The sequence below is a fragment of the Podarcis filfolensis genome (assembly GCF_964270895.1).
Source record: "Podarcis filfolensis genome assembly, chromosome: 1".
NCBI classification, from domain to species: Eukaryota; Metazoa; Chordata; class Lepidosauria; order Squamata; family Lacertidae; genus Podarcis; species Podarcis filfolensis.
In genome coordinates, this window is record NC_139604.1 from 105128295 (window position 1) to 105144077 (window position 15783).

At 44.5% G+C, this 15783-nt stretch overlaps 1 protein-coding gene across 1 annotated transcript in view; it reads right to left on the reverse strand.

The window, feature by feature from the left end:
• Window positions 1–15783, reverse strand: part of LOC310765483 (synapse differentiation-inducing gene protein 1-like) — a 92328-nt gene that overhangs the window by 49630 nt on the left and 26915 nt on the right. The window lies entirely within an intron of this gene.

Below are 15783 nucleotides of genomic sequence, written 5' to 3' on the forward strand. Positions count from 1 at the left end.
CCTAAATGCAACCGACAGGGAATAAATCTTACTGAACTCAGTGGAACTTATTTCTGAATGGACATGCATGCGATTGCCCTGTAAGCAGCAAGCCTATGAGCAGTTACTGGGGAGTAGGGCCCACTGAGCAGAGTGGGTCTTACTTCTGAGTAAACATACATAAATTTGGGTTCTGTCATAATCTCCAATCAATTTGCAGTGCTAATGATCAAGCAAGGATATGAAGAATGCGCTTGTCACTCAGTCTGTGTGCCCAATGGACTGATACACAAACTACAGACCCCTTTTAAGACCTTTCTTCACATGTTCTGCACCCCAAGGTGGGTGAGAGACTTGGGATTTTGTGAAAAGGGCCAACTGGATTCCTCTGTAATTGCTGAAAACCTGCTGAGCATTCACCAGATTACCCCTTACTGTGATTCCTGTATTAGTCTGGTAGATAAGGGAGTGGTTGATGGCTAATTTATCCACTCCGTGGAATCTCTCTGCCAGTAAAAATTAAGAGATGCTTCCGCTTCCACTCCCCCCACCAGTCTGATTTTTGTCTAGTCTGAGTAGAAATGTTTAAATCCCTGTGGTATTGAGCAAGTGACATGCTCTCCCACCCCACACTGAGGAAAAAGAAAAGACACCACAGGGCAGCCTTTGCCAACCGGCTGCCCTCCAGATGTCGTTGGACTACAGGTCCCATCAGCCCCAGCCAGTGGGGGCTGATGGGAGTTGTAGTCAAAGAACATCTGGAGGGCACCAGGTCCATAGGGGGACTTCCATACAGAGGAGCGCTTGATTTTGTGCACTTGAAACAGAGCAACATGATGACAGTCTTGCTGCATCAAGCAAAGATGATTCTCGTATTCTGCCTCTGATAGCCAGATATCCCTGGGAAGTTTGCAGAAGTTGTGATGATATATGGACAGCAAAATGGGCACCAATAACTTTCAGAATGGGTTAAGTCATATGCACAGAGGATGGAACCATCAGTAACAATTAGCTATGTCAGCTAAGTGGAACCTCGGTGTTCAGAGGCAGCGCAACTCTCTGCTTGCCAGATGCTAGGGGCAAAAGCAGGGCACGGTGGCCATAGAGACCCTAATTGATTCGCTTTCAGCAGCTGCTCACCAGGTGTTGCCACAGAATGTGGAAATTCCCCTTTTGGATAGAGATTAGTTTAGTGATATGCAGCATATGGTCTCCATGATTAAGATAACATGGTCAGACCCTGACATCTCTCATTTAAAGGGTCAGGTGGTAGGTGATGAATAGGGACTGAGCTAGACTGATAAAGAAAAAGCGATTTACGGTATATGCATTGTATGTGTGACATAACATTGTGCCACAAGATGGCGACGTGGAGTCCAGTTTTCCTCTACCGGTTTTCCCTGTTTAAATTTACAATGCTTTACCAGAGGTCAGCAACCTTTTTCAGCCGTGGGTCCCTCAGACCTTGTGGGGGACCGGACTATATGTATTATTTTTTTGGGGGGGGAAATAAAAAATTCCTATGCCCCACAAATAACCCAGAGATGCCTTTTAAATAAAAGCACACATTCTACTCATGTAAAAACACCAGGCAGGCCCCACAAATAACCCAGAGATGCATTTTAAATAAAAGGACACATTCTACTCTTGTAAAAACACGCTGATTCCTGGACCATCCGTGGGCTGGATTGAGTAGGTGATTGGGCCGGATCCGGACCCCGGGCCTTAGTTTGCCTACCCATGCTTTAAACTGAAACACTTCTTTGACGTCTCTAGACCACTGGACCTGAGATGCTGGGGTGTCACTGCCAGGAAAGAATGATCAGTATGGACCAATGAATATCAGGGGCCTACCAATGTGGTGCCAAAAGGTACACAGGCAGTTGCAAAGGCTGCCCCTGGGGCCCACAGTGTCTTCCCAAACAGCTGAAATTAGGCTTGAAAGAAGCATTTTGGTGCAGTCAATATAATAGGCTGTGGTGTATGCTTGGCTGTGTGGTGTATGTATACGTGTGTGTGTGTGGTGCCCATAACAGTTTCTCCAGTGTGCAAACATGCCCACAGACCCCCAAAAGGTTGGCATCGCCTTGCACCATAACTATAAAGCAACTTTGTATGTTCCTATCGCAGTCCTAGCTCTCATAGCCACTATAGGACTCTATCCTCCATAAATTTAATGCAATCCTTTCCTAAAGTTGCTTTCAGCATCAACACAACTTTTGAGAATCCATCTCATAAGTTAAATTATGCTTATTGTGCGAAGAAGCGCTTCATCCTGTCTGCCTCTAACCTATCCCCAATCAACTGTGTTGGGTGACTCTTCTTCCTACAATTGCAAGAGAGGGAGAAAAATGCCTGCCTGCCCACCTTGCCGGTCCTCTTCATCCATCATTCCATTCATAATACCTGGAAGCCATCCAGGGAGACTGTGCCTGATCCTCCTGCTGATTGTTGTCTGTCCAAAGAGCAGACTGGCAATGAGCATAATCAGCTGGGTTGGATGGCAGAGTCCCAAACAGCAAATGCTGCAGAAAAAATCTGGAGCTAGAAGCTGGTACCTCTTTCTTGTAATACTTGTGGTCTAGCGCTACATCAGCCCTGGGCTCTGCTACCATCTGGAGAGGCCCTAACTTGACAGTGTATGATATTTCTCAAGGCAAGCAACACTTGCCCCTTCTGGTACATCAGCTTTGCCATCAAGCAGCCCCTGGGTCCATCTGCAGCTCTTTCTGCTTCCTCTCGCTGGAGAGATTAGCCTGGAACCTGGACCAGACCATCAACTGCCAAGGGGGAGAAAGACTGTGCAGATCAGCGAGAGGGGCTGCTTGTGTGGGGGTTAGCCTCTTTATCATCAGCCAGCCCCTGGGTCCATCTGCAGCTCCTTCTGCCCCTTCCATCTGGATGAAAAGACTGGCATCTGTACTGTGCCAGCAGCCGCCAGGAGCTAGAAGAGACTGCTCCCCTCTAAAACACACCCACCCCTAAATTGCACCTTCACATGGATTTTAAGTCTAAGCCACTTTGCAGGCCAGTCTTGGCTGAAAGGCCGGGTGTATCCAACATATAATAGAATAACATGTCACTGTGTAGCAATGCTCTGGTATCATGTCTAACAAAGCCTCTTTGAGGTTTTTTGCCACCCACTCCTCTTCTTGGTTCTGTGCAAACTTTTTCAAGGAGTGTAAATTTACTCCCACCTAAGCTTCAACAAGATTCATTTCAATTTTATTTTTATTTTTATATTTTATTTTATATTTTATATTTATATTTTATATTTATTTTTCTATAATTTTGTAGTCATTTTAAGTTCCATATAAGGTGAAGAAATGCTTTTTGCCAATCCAAAGTAGTAAGTGCCCTTCTATTACAATCCTAATGCAGCCGGGCTGACCAGAGCTTGCCAGGTAACTGCTCTGGCAGGAAAAATGCTCACACACCCCTTACTTTCCTGTGTGTGGATCAGGTATAGTCTGTAAAATGACTCAACCTTAGTTATTTAAATACATTTAAAGTTCTGAAGGGATCAGAGAATCATAGAATTGTAGAGTTGGAAGAGACCCCAAGGATCATTTAGTCCAACTGATTCTATTCCTCAGCTTCCCTCCCTCCAGAATTTCTTTCTCACACAGTAGCAAACACACAGGGGATCCTATCTTCTGCTTCACTGGGGAGAGCCAAGCAGCCTCTCCAGATTTTCCAACTCTCCCTCTCCCTGCATCAAATTGTAAATGAGCCTTCTTCAGCTTCATGGGGAAAGGGAAAGGATGGAGCTTGTGGCTGCCAGTTCACTTTTTCATCTTTCTCGTTGGCTGAAGCCCAGATTTGATGGAAGGTTGCGAGCCTCAATGGCTGCCCAGACACTGAGGTCCAGCTCCGAGGGCCTTCTGGCAGTTCCCTCCCTGCAAGAAGTGAGGCTACAGGGAACCAGGCAGAGGGCCTTCTCAGTAGTGGCGCCTGCCCTGTGGAACGCCCTCCCATCAGATGTCAAGGAAATAAACAACTATCTGACTTTTAGAAGACATCTGAAGGCAGCCTGTTTAGAGAAGTTTTTAATGTTTGATGTTTTATTGCTTTTTAAAAATTATTATTCATATTCTGTTGGGAGCCACCCAGAGTGGCTGGGGAAACCCAGCCAGATGGGTGGAGTATAAATATTAAATTATTATTATTATGATGGAGGCTTCACCCAGGGCAGAAACCCTGGCTAGACCCTCCCCTGGCTATGGCTCTGCTTTTCCACAGTCCTACTTATGCCCCCCACCTATCTTTTTTCTCTCCAGCACTCTCAAATCATTCTAGGGCACACCTCCCACACTAGAGGGCTGCTTTACACACTACAGGTTTTAGATTTATGCCTAACAGGATAACTAACACATCACATGCAAATGCTAGTGCAAGTTGTAGGAGGTGCTGATTTCTAATAGAGAAGCAGGGTGAGGACAGTGGGGGAAAGAGAAGTATTAAGCCATGACTCTGGCAACTGCTTCTCCATTCCAAATGGCCCTTTTGACATTTTGTGCCAGAAAAAGGCACCTTCCTATGTTCCTATTTAAGGGGTTGTGCGTGGCTTCAATTGCCCCCAAACCCAAGACCTCTGCTCCACCTATTGTCTTTTGCATTCAGAAAGGTTTCTTTCTGGGCAAGGGCTGAGCAGTCAGAGAAATAGGGAGAGGGAGAAAGTGGCAATGTGGAGAGATACGCTTGTCCACAGGTGACAAACTGTTCTTATCCATAATCATTTTTCTGCATTAAGGTTTTGGATGAATGAGGAACTGTTTTATTTCATCCACGTAGATACCACTGGGAGATCAGCTGCATTGTGCTAGGTACAATGGAGAAAGAGAAAGAGACAAAGGGGCAGAATCTTTTCAACTCCGGCTCTCGGAGGCAGCTGTCTTTTTCTAACACTGGAAATGAGATAATTTCATAGGAAGGAGATATCGGAGCGACTGGCTTGCGCTGCGGGTAAGACAAAGAGAATTTCCTGCAATCGCAAGATTTCACACAGGTCTTGTTCTTGCATGTTGAGGGCAGGAAATTCTACTTTGTTGGCCAGGCAAAATGTAGGCGGCCAGGATCTTGCAATTTATTTATACCTGGCTGAGCCAATCCAGAGGCCTCATATTCCCTGCCAATCACAGGCACTAATACTGCATGTCTCTATTTAGTTTATAGGGCTGGCACCAGGCTTCTGGGAACCCTGGCACTGGTGTCCTCCTGCCCATGAGTTGACTCGACAGTAGTGGCTGAATTTAGAGGCTTGCTTGTTAGTCTACTGTTCCCAAAGTGCATGGTAAGAAGTTTCCCAAACCCAGCTGTTGCTACCAAGTAAACTTAAGGCCGGGAAAATAGGTGAGAGGGAGATCTGACAAGGTTTTGAGGTCAGCACTGCACCAGTGGGCCCTGGCAGCTGTCCAAGAGTGCTGGGTGCTGATGCCATCCCTGAAGGGGGTGAAACAGTGGAACCTGTGAAAGCATACTGTTAAGTTGTGGGTGAAGATATCAGACGACACAGCGATTCTTCAAACAGCTCTTGTTTATTCACAGGCAGAACAGAACTGAACTGAAGGGTTCAGCCAGCCTGCTTATATGGAGCTCCAGTACAACGTAACTGTAACAACTTTCTGTAACTATCCAATCACTGAACGTCACTTTCGATCCCTTATTTGCATATGTGGACCTGAACTATCTACAGTATCCCTCTGCTGGCCCAGGGTGAGAACTTCAGTACATAACACCCCTCCCCACCGAGATAAGGCGTTAGTTACAGTTGTAATGGTTTTCTTATATACAGCACTACACGTAATGGTTCAATTAGGCATAACACATACAGTCATTAAGTGGCTGGCAGCCTTTGCTTGACACCAGCAGCTTGCATCCATGTGTGGTGCTAACTGAGCCGCTCCTGCTGCCTCCACCGCTATCTCCTGACAGTTACCAATAAAGGAACGCTTTCTCTCTCTCTCTTGTCCCACAGGACAAGAGATAAGCGCCCACATCTGAGATACCAGCCCACACCAGGATTACACCCACACCATAGATTTAACACCCTCTTATACTGCTTCAAGAGTCAAGATTTCCTGCCAAAGATTGGAACAAGAAGGAGACAAATTGAAATTGCAGAGTTTTGAGAAATTAAAAGATAAAGTGCGAGATTGGCTTCATTATTATCAAATAAGAGAGGCCTATAATTTGGATAAAAAAATTGGCTTTCAGGTGGGAAAATCAAAACTGGAAACAGAACTGTTAGATCCCAAAACTAAGATACTTTCAAGAATGTATAACTTGCTGTTAAAATGGAATACGCAGGATGAAACGGTTAAATCTGCTATGATTAAATGGGCACAGGATATCGGTCATAACATTATGTTTGCTGACTGGGAACAGTTGTGGACCACAGGTATGAAATTTACGGCATGTAATGCCTTAAGAGAGAATATTATGAAAATGATATACAGGTGGTACATGACCCCAGTCAAGCTTGCAAAAATATATCATTTGCCTGATAATAAATGTTGGAAATGTAAAGAAACTGAAGGTACATTCTTTCACCTTTGGTGGACGTGCCCAAGAATTAAGGCTTTCTGGGAAATGATCTATAATGAAATGAAAAAGGTATTTAAATATACCTTCCTGAAGAAACCAGAGGCCTTCCTTCTGGGCATTGTCGGCCAATTGGTGCCAAAGAAGGACAGAACTTTCTTTATGTATGCAACAACAGCAGCAAGAATACTTATTGCGAAGTATTGGAAGACACAAGATCTACCCACCCTGGAAGAGTGGCAGATGAGAATGATGGACTTTATGGAATTGGCGGAAATGACTGGCAGAATCCGAGACTTGGGAGAAGAGGTGGTGGAGGAAGACTGGAAGAAATTTAAAGACTACCTTCAGAAATATTGTAAAATTAATGAATGTTAAAATTATGTTCGGATTGGCAATAAGGGGTATTCAGCAACAAAAGTTAATAAGTATACGCAAAAATGAATTGTTAAATGGATGAAAAGATAGAGTCATAATATGTTAAGATATAGAGTCAAGATAAATGAAAGAGGGTAAGGATTTGCTGAATTGATTATGTAAATGGGAATGCAAAAAGGGGAGGTGTGAGGAGGTCAAGGAAATAAGCAAAAGAGCTTTGAAATACCAAAAAAAAAAAAAAAAATTCCTGCCAAAGAATCCTGAGCTGTCACTTCTTAAGGGTGCAGAGTGTTGTTAGGAGACCCCTCAAAGAGCTACAAATCACAGCATCCTTAACAAACCCTTAACAAAATTCAATTCCCACAGTGCGGAGCCAACAACATATTTATACCCTGTCCCTCTGCCTGGGTTTCCCCAGCCACTCTGGGAGGCTCCCAACAGCATATTAAAAACACTGTAAAACATCAAACATTAAAAGCTTCTCTAAACTGGGTTGCCTTCAGATGTCTTCTAAAAGTCAGATAGTTGTTTATTTCCTTGACATCTGATGGGAGGGCGTTCCACAGGGCGGGCGCTACTACCGAGAAGGCCTTCTGCTCGGTTTCCTGTAACCTCGCTTTTCACAGTGAGGGAACCGCCAGAAGGCCCTCGGAGCTGGACCTCAGTGTCCAGACTGTGATCCAGGTTATATAGTACAAGGTTTGAGTTCCGGTCTCAGTTGATAAAGTTCTTCCTGGTCCCAAGTCCTAGAGCCTGCAACGCTTCACCTCCTTGCTTGGGTGCTTATAGAACCAGAAAGCACTGGCCAAAGCAGGCTACTGTGGAAAGAATTGGCAGACCCATGCCCAAGAATGTCACATAAACACTAGGAGCAGTTTCTGACCTTGAGGCTAATGGCAGCTACCAAATGCAAGGTAACAGCATGGCAATCTTATCAGCTGGGTGAACTCACAAGATAAGGATCCTCCTAAGCACCACTGGAAAGAGCTAATTCTCTAAGCTCTGCTGGCATCCAGCCTCAGACCTGGTGATGTGTTTGCTCTCAAGTCTTTGGTTTGTTCTGGCTATCAAACAGCTTGCAGCAAGGTTTAGGCCACCTGGGCTAATTAAATGTAAACATGCAGGACCAACAATGGACAAAGCCTTATTATAAAACCCAAGAGGTCATTCCTCAATGGCAAAGCCTTGGGTGGGTTGGTAGAAGTCACCACCACCCCTTACTAGAGAAGCTGAAAGGACACTTTGCTTTGAAAGTGAGTTCCCATAAAACTAAACTGGCACTGACTGAGCTCATCAAAACCTCGCTCCCGAAAGACGCAGGCCACTACAAAATAGATTATTTCCCACCCTGAAAAGCTACGCCTCACACACAGCTTGTTAATTCGCTTAAAAGCATCCTTGCAGTACATTAGCGATAAGCTGCTGGAAATGCATTCCAAGGGACTAGGGGGGTGGAGGGAAAGGATGGATGCCCAAGGTGAGCCACTGCCAGAACGGAATCATCTGGGCCATGCGGCATCCCAGTCCTAAACCGCTAGAGCTGCTCTCCTCAATTAAAGGTGGCTGCAGTCTCCTTCATGCGGACCACACACATCTGGCGGATTAAAATGCAAGCACTACAATTACCCAGAGAGAAGGGCTCAGGGCACAACAAGGGGGAGATTAGCTTTCCCAAAGAGATATCTGAGCAGCGGAGCTGCCAGCCTTTGTTCCAGGATTTACTAGCAGTCACAGTGAAATTTGAATGGATACATCTGCACAGGATGGGCCTCTGTGCTCCTGGCTCAGGTCTCCCAGCACACAACCAGAAAAGCAAGGAAACAGTCCTAGGGAAAAACCAGGTGGGATGTGGCGTTTCTTGAGTGAGCGCTGCGTATCTCCTTCTGTGAAGAGTGAGAAACCCCTTTTCGACCCAAGGGTCCTGTTCCCTTGTTGGCAACGTTTCTGGCAGATGCAGAGCCCAAGCAGGTGGAGCAAAAGGTGTGGCTCTTACTGCTGAACAGTAGGCCAGTGTTTCCCAACTGGGGCCCCCAGGATATTCCAAATCCATGAAAATTGTGTAAATGGAGGGCCACAGTGTGAGGCTAAGAGGCCACAGAGGAAAGTGAGAAGTGAAGAAAAATATTTTTTTTTAAAAAACAACCCTGATTGGCTGGCTATCCGCTTGGCCAATCACAAGCGGGTAAGGGGGCAGGTAAGGGGGGTGACCCACCAGGGCCTAACACTGCTTTTTGCCACATGTGTTTTCTTCTAGTAGTCCTGGTTTGTTTCCGGAGGGGAGGGCAATTGCTGAGGCTCCTGTTTTGACCAATAGAGCCCGTGATCCAGAACCCCCAGGTCAGGTAAGTATGGTGGTGGGGTGGCAATGGGTAGGGCTGGGCGAGCTGGAGCTGCTTGTGCTGCTGCCAGTGTCGGGCCCGGTGGCAACCTGGGCCTGACTCTGCAAGGTGCAGGGTGCAATCCGCCTCAGCACCTAGTGGATCAGGGCCTTTGAATGTTGCTGAGGGGTGCAGGGCCCATTGGCAGCGTCAGCCCGGCTCTGCAAGGTGCGGGGTGAAATCCACCCCAGTGCCTAGCCGAGCAGGGTCATCTGGTGCTGCTGACTTGCATCTAGTAAATAACTAAGTGTCTCCTCAGAAGAAAGCCACATTGAGTTCAGTGGGCCTTACTGCTCTACAGCGGTACCTTGGTTCTCAAACTTAATCCGTTCCGGAAGTCTGTTCCAAAACCAAAGCGTTCCAAAACCAAGGCGCGCTTTCCCATAGAAAGTAATGCAAAATGGATTAATCTGTTCCAGTTTTAAAAACAATCCCTAAAACAGCAATTTAACATGAATTTTACTATCCAACGAGACCACTGATCCATAAAATGAAAGCAATAATCAATGTACTGTACTATAAAATGAAACAGAATTGTAGATGATAAAAATTAAAATTCGGGTTCCAAGTTGTTCGTGAAATAAGCTGTTCGAAAACTGAGGTACCACTGTAGTGTTTCATCCAAGCAGCCAGGGCTACTCTGGCTGACAAGATCTTTTTGCACCAAGTCAGTGAGGATCACTTGCTTTTTAAAATTCTCCCATATATTCAGAACTCCCTGTGTGCCTTTTGGACTGTATCTGTAGATTTCCCGCCCTGTGTCAAATAACTGGGGTCAAATAAGTGTTGTTAACTTTTTATAATACATGAAAGATGGATCTCTTTCTGAAGGTTCCAGACTCTCCTTCCTTGGAGGTTTCTAAGCAGAGGCTGGATGGCCATCTGTCATGGATGCTTTATCTGAGTTCCCTACATTGCAGGGGGTTGCACTAGAAAGATGACCCCTGGGGTTCCTTCCAGCTCTATGATTCTGTGTTTTTCTGCTTCAACAATATTTTATTATGTAATTGCATTTTGTATAAATTATAAAAATATAAATAAAACATGTTCTATTTCCAAATGAAACATTTAAATAGATACCTTTCCACCGGTAGGATGGGTTGGGTGTAGTTAGGATATTTGTTGGGGGTCTAGAAACTCAGATTTGTATTGATTTTTTTCTTATAGGGGGCAGCTGCCCCCCTTGGCTGTGTCCATGGGGGGGGGGCACAGGAAGGAAACAAGGTCAGAAGGGGGTCAGGAAAAGGTTGGGAAACAATGCAGTAGCCTATGTTCCAGCCACAAAGCCAAAGGTTTCTGCCCTCCCACCCACCTTTCCATCCAGACCAGCAAGAAGCATTGTCACAAATCAAAGACACAATCTAGCCAGACAAAAGCGGTCAAAGAGGTTGCAGAACAAGGTCAGCGAGGGACGTGGCCAGGGCTGCATTAACCATTAAGCAAAATAAGTACGTGCTTCGGGCATCAAGGGAAGGAGGGCACCACGGAAATTGTCCATCATCAGATTTTTAACATTAATGGTCACTAATTGCTCCGCTGGGCATTCATTTTCTCATATTAAAAATCCCAGCAGAACAACTGTGCAACAAGGCAGGCAGGATACCTCATCTCTGCTAAGTATAGAAGCAGATGTGCTATGTAAGATTAGTTCTGAGGATCTGATTGCCCACTTTGAAATTAGAAAAAGGAGGAGAAAATTTTTCAAATGTAAATACAGTGGAAGCAAACAAAAATGAACATTATTTTCCATCTTACCATAGGTTTCGTTTCATTTCGAAAAATAAAATGTTACTTAACAGTTTATTATTGTTTATGTTTTGAATTAGTTATATACGGGGGCATGAAAATCTTTTAAAGTGCTTAGGGCCTCTAAAGGTCTTAATCTAGCCCTGGATGTGGAATCTAGCCCAGGGAAATTCCCTGAAGGTCATGTAGACTGGAGGCAGGAAGGGCAGTATATGGGCCACAGGTAGATGTTCCTCATCCCTGCCCAGTGTGGACTGTGATTTCTGTTCACATCCTGGGATGCTGCTCAGGCAAGAGATCAGGGCAGGTGCCCTGAATCAGAGTACAGCGGTACAGGTTACAGACGCTTCAGGTTACAGACTCCACTAACCCAGAAATAGTACCTCGGGTTAAGAACTTTGCTTCAGGATGAGAACAGAAATCGGATGGCGGCGGCAGCGGGAGGCCCCATTAGCTAAAGTGGTGCTTCAGGTTAAGAACGGACCTCCAGAACAAATTAAGTTCTTAACCAGAGGTACCACTGTACCGAGTACTAGAGCAGAAGCAACTTTTCAACATGCGATGATGGGCTAACATCGAAGTTTAGAGCTTTCAAAGAACAGCAGCACCATGCAAGCTTCTCCTCCCTTGGATCCTTCTAGAAAGACGAGCCAACTCGAAGGACTGCGAACAAAAATTGAACCACGTGTGCAGGAGGAAGGAACAAAACGCGCAAAACCCGGAGTGGAAGGGGTTGTCCACACACTAAGCACCACTACACAGAATCCTTTGCTTTCTTGGAGCTCATTTTCAAAAGTATGAGAATGACTGAAAGTGACTCATAAAATGGGACGGCGTAAGTGCTCCCCTGATTGTACTTTGACGCAGAAAGATCTCTGAGAAGAGCACAGAAAGCTGGGGGAAAGCTCTGTCTCATTATCTTAAATACCGTAGAATGCACCGCGTTATGATTTGATAGGCTTTATGGATGTCACCGCCACTCCCGTGTTGGTTCCATTTGGGAAAAAGAAGCCTTCGATGGATAGGAGAGACGTGAGGAAAAAGCAGCGCTAATGTTCTGCAGTTTCCCTGCAGTGGTGGGAGGCGGCAAGTATTCTATTTAACAGGGAGAGTACCATTGCCAACGTGTCCTCAGCTTTGCATTCTTCATCTAACAACAGACATAGCAACAGATAAATACACTCTGACAAATTTGTTAACACTGCATTATTGGCAGCCAGAAGAAGAAGAAGAAGAAAAAGATGACTCTGAACTAGGCGCTTGACTTCCTGCCAAGAAGTAACAAGTGGATTGGCAGCTGAGCTCAGGGATTTAAATGTTTAAAAGCCACAAATAATCAGAATTAATAACTCTGCTCCATTGTGTTCTTGAAACCAGGCTAACTAGTCCCTTCAAAGAAAATAAAGCACAATCACCGTGTGCTGAGCTTCTGGCTGTAAAGCACACAAACCCCCCCTATTAGAATTATTGAGGGTTTTCATGGGCATGAGCCAGCTGAAATTATTTATGGGACAGATTTGAGCAGGTGCTTTGCAGCTTAAGGCATACTTTGCTAAACCGGAGTTACTAAAACAGTTTTGATCTTACAGGCTTTTCACTCATTTTCTCCAGCAAACCTTTCAGGAAAGATATACATTAAGAATAGAATAATATACAGCCTTAAACAAGTAGACACATGAAGATTTTAATTAATTTGACTTTCATCATTAAATAACCAACAAGCTCCCCATCAATACAAATTAATTAAAGTTGTTCACTTTCATTGTAGGATAAAAGTACAGTCATACCTTGGATCTCAAACTCCTTGGCTCCCAAACAAATTGGCTCCCGAACGGTCAAAACCTGGAAGTGAATGTTCTGGTTTCCAAACAATTTTTGGAAGCCGAACGTCCGGTGTGGCTTATGCAGCTTCTGATTGGCTGAAGGAGCTTCCTGCAGCCAATCAGAAGCTGTGCTTTGGTTCTGAATGTTTTGGAAGTCAAACAGACTTCCAGAACGGATTACGTTTGAGAACCAAGGTACGACTGTAGTGGGAACAAGTGGATGGAGACCTGAAGGCAAGCGTATATTAGAGGCGAAATGTCACACTCTTAGATCTTCAAAATTGGCGAGAATTGATCAGATCCACCAGTGCATAGTCTGACTCTTTACCCCATTATCACTTACATTATTTTGTAATTTCTGCCTTACTCATCCATTTATTTCTGAGTGTCTAGCTTCTGCATGACAGCTAAAGATTCTGAATGCTTCTTGGCCTATGAGTGCCAGTTCTGGGTTTGATAGTTGGGAACCACAGCTCAAGCTCCTGTTCAGTCATTATGTTTGTCACGCAGCCTTGAGGAAGCCATCATTTCTCAGCCTAACCTTCCTCACAGGTTTGATGTGACAATAAAATGAGAAAGCTCCTAGCCTACCTCTTTGAGCACCGTAGAAAAAGATTAGGATAATAAAACGTGTGACAAAATAAACATGCCATTTTACAAGAAAGTGTATCCACACAATGGATTGCAGCCGTCCAGTTTGTGGGAGATTTTTAAGAACACCGAAGACCAGGGCAAGACAGTCACTTCTTTGAGAAAAGACACCCCCCCCAACCCTGGTGGTTTAAGAACGGCATGGTGCCTCTTTAGCATCTGAGAGAGACAGAGCTTTGGGAGTATGTAACAGCTCTTGGCAGGAGAGAAGTCTGTGGAAATGAAACTTTACAACATCACTAAAGCCTGAGCTGAAATGAAAGGAACAGGATTAGGAATAAGACATGAGGTGGCAGCTGTGCTGTCGCCACAGGGAATTTACCCACTTCAGCTCACTCACTTATTTGAAGAGAGCTGGAGCAGCATGGAGGAAATGTCTGAAGGCAAAGACAGGATGTGTGGCCTTTGGCCTTAGGAAACCCCATCTTGCCATCTTTGGAGGCTTGGTTGAAGATGCAAGGCAGGATCTATTCACAAGAACCTAGGTGGCTTAGGTCCACTCTACCCACCATAAGACTCTGTAGCTTTAGCTAGCAAGCTACCCAGAACTTAGAGAGACGACCATCTCTTTGCTTGAAAGAACACAATAGCACATCTATCTATCATCTATCTATCTATCTATCATCTATCTATCTATCTATCTATCTATCATCTATCTATCTATCTATCTATCTATCTATCTATCTATCTATCTATCATCTATCTATCTATCATCTATCTATCTATCTATCTATCTATCTATCTATCTATCTATCTATCTATCATCTATCATCTATATCTATCTATCATCATCATCATCTATCATCTATTCTCTGGGCCAGCAGACCCTCCAAGTGTCCCTATTTTCCAGGGACAGTTCCAGATTTACAGAAGCCATCCCAGTTTCTGATTTGATCCTGGAATGTCCCGCTTTTCCTTAGGACGTCCCTATTTCCATTGGAAAAATGTTGGGAGGGTATGGAGTTATGTGACCCCCCAAGCCCAGGAAATAAGTAACTATACAACTTTTAGAAGACATCTGAAGGCCAGCCCTGTATAGGGAAGTTAAAAAAAAAGTTTCATGTTTTATTATGTTTTCATATAGGTTGGAAGCTGCCCAGAGAGGCTGGGGGCAACCCAAGCAGATGGGCAGGGTAGAAATAAAAAATTATTATGATTATGGAATAGTACATCCTATTCCATTGCTCTATTTTCATTGGAGCAATGTTGGAGGGTATTCTCTATATCTATCTATCTATCTATCTATCTATCTATCTATCTATCATCTATCTATCTATCTATCATCTATCTATCTATCTCTATATCTATCTATCTATCTATCTATCTATCTATCTATCTATCATCTATCATCTATCATCTATCTATCTATGCAGGGGTCACCAATATGGTGCCAAGTAGGCCTCCTGCCCACTCCTCCATCCCAGCTGTGATTCCTGCATTGCAGAGGTTTAGGCTAGATGACCCATTGGGTCCAGTCCAACTGTAGAGTTCTATGGTTCTATGATTCATGCCACTAAAATTAGGCTTGAAATAAACATTCCACTGTAGCCAACAGAACAGGTTGCAGCATATGTTTGACTACAGTCTGGTGTGATGCCCACAGCAGTTTCCCCACTTAGCAAATGTTCCCATTAGCCCCAAATGTTTGGTGACCCCTGCGTTACAGCACTTAGCTTTTCTCAAATTGGGGTGGGGGTGGGGATACACACCACAAAGATAATGGTCCCATCAAATATCAGGGTGACTTTTACATTGCCACTTGAACATTAGGTTCATTCATTACATGTACCAGTGGCAGAACATCCTGATCAAATATTAAAGCAATGGAACTCATCAGGATGATAGAATGTCTAGGAGACAACTCACCATAATTGTCTAAGGAACAAAGAGATGCAAGTTGAATTGTCAGATCTGGCTGCATCCAAGCTCTGAATGTAATATCTGACCCACAGCGTTTCATGGAAGCAACACTTTGCAACAGGAGTGGGGAATCTCTGGCCCTCAAGATGTTGCTAAACAGCAACTCCCATCAGCCCTAGGAAGCTTGGACGATGGCCAGGGATGGTGGAAGCTGCAATTCAGCAACATCTGGGGTGGGGAAGGTATCCCACACCTGCTTCATAAATTCAAACTGTCCCAATTTGAAATATGATCAATGTAGATAGAGATAAAAAAATATTATGAAGCAGAGGTACTGTTCAAAGAGAGCCTTCCTTCGGATGCTGACTTGTTCTCTCTTTGACTGGCTTCTCATGGGAGGCTTCCCTAACCCGGGGCCATCTCTG